Source organism: Ovis canadensis, chromosome 3 (assembly GCF_042477335.2).
Source record: "Ovis canadensis isolate MfBH-ARS-UI-01 breed Bighorn chromosome 3, ARS-UI_OviCan_v2, whole genome shotgun sequence".
NCBI classification, from domain to species: Eukaryota; Metazoa; Chordata; class Mammalia; order Artiodactyla; family Bovidae; genus Ovis; species Ovis canadensis.
This window is the reverse complement of record NC_091247.1, coordinates 88,026,935-88,028,567: the sequence shown is the minus strand read 5'-3', so window position 1 is coordinate 88,028,567 and position 1,633 is coordinate 88,026,935. Positions and strand designations below refer to the sequence as shown.

The following is a 1,633-nucleotide window of genomic DNA, read 5'->3' as shown; positions in this document are numbered from 1 at the left end:
ATAAAAGGCATCAGAAGAAGACCTGATAGTCCAACAAAAATTATCAAGACTCTTAAACATACAAAACATCATCTATATCATTCATTCTACTCATATTTTTCATATAACCCCAAAATATGATGGCTATTGTATTAATTTTCTACATGCAATACAGATGCAACACCTTAAACATATCCCTATTCTAAAGCTATAATTCTGAACTACAGATGAATTAATCAAGGTACTTCCCTGTTATAATCAGCTTTCATCATCACCAGATTTACCCCTGAACAGGGTACATCTCTGGTTACTCTGCTTGGGTCCTCCCATTCCGGCCCTTGCCTCACAGGTACAGGTGAAACCAAGAGGATTTCAAGAAAAGCAAAGAAACACTGTGATCCAGGTAGCCCTAAGAATCAATCAAGTAGTTCTCCCATGGGGCGATCCGACCCTCAGTCTGAACACTGGATAATATAGCCTAGTCAGGCCACAGGAATGCATGTAAGAATTAAAGATTTTAAAATTTAAAAAATAAAAAACTAAAAAAAAATTTAAAAAAAATATTTTATTAAGGGTCTTTACAGAGCAACATCCAAACTCCAGATCCTGCCAAGGACACCCCGTTATGGTTGAGCACTGGCTGGGGCATGGTAGGTGGCTCCAGCTTCCCACTCTTCTGTTCAGAGATGCGGGTAGAAGGGGCTTCTTAGGGACAGTCTTACCACTTGGGTCCTCAGGCAGCATGACTTCACTTTGACGCCCAGCACACCCTGTCTGAGTAGCACATGGCACACAGCAGTGTCACCATGGTATTTAACAGGGTCCTGGATTATCAGGCTATCCACAAACTTTGTGGACTTAGCCCTATGTCCCCAGAATTTCCTATACTGTGACCTCACAGGCTTTGACCCCACCCTTCATACCTTCATAATATGCAGCACATCATTGCAGACCCTCCTCTGCACAGCAAGTTCCTCTAAGAGGCTATAAAGGAGAGACTCTACCTGAGCAATGGTGCACAGAACTCTTGTGGCCACATTTTCAATTTAGAGCTTGATACTGCCCTCAGGGAAGCCAAATCTCTTCTGAACCACAGCAGTCAATTTGCAGATCTGCTGGCCCTTCTCACCAAGAACATTCTGCATCGTGGTGGCCAGAATAATGATTTCTGTCCTGGTTGGTGTAACTCAGACCTTCCCATTCCACAGTAGTCATCTGCAGATGGTTGCTGAATGTGAAACCCATTCGGTTCAGCTTTGAAGATGCTATCAGTGACAAATCTCTCCACCTTGGAAATCCGTACCACCATCTTGCTGCCACGTGTCACCATAAGGAAAGGCTACTAACATTTCTTGAGCTCACACTATGTACCAAATACTTTTTTGAGTTTAGACTTTTGAGGTCCAAATTTGAGTAGTCAAAAGATGTAGTTTTGTTTATCTCTCCATATTTGCACTTATTTTTAACTACTCTGTCTCTGAGTTGTGTTTCCTAAAACTTGACTGCAGTAGAAGTTTTCCAAGTAAAGAAAGGAAACTCAGGCCAGGAAATAAGTGGCATGAATAAATGACTGGAAATGTGAAAGGTCTCTACCTGCTTTGGGAAAAGATGAGAAGACGGGTGAAATACAAGGCGGTAGACGTGGTGGGCGATG

At 42.3% G+C, this 1,633-nt stretch overlaps 1 pseudogene; it reads right to left on the bottom strand.

The window, feature by feature from the left end:
- Positions 1 to 547: 547 nt before the first annotated feature.
- LOC138435172 (small ribosomal subunit protein uS3-like) lies at positions 548 to 1,288 on the bottom strand (annotated as a pseudogene).
- Between the last annotated feature and the right edge of the window lie 345 nt (positions 1,289 to 1,633).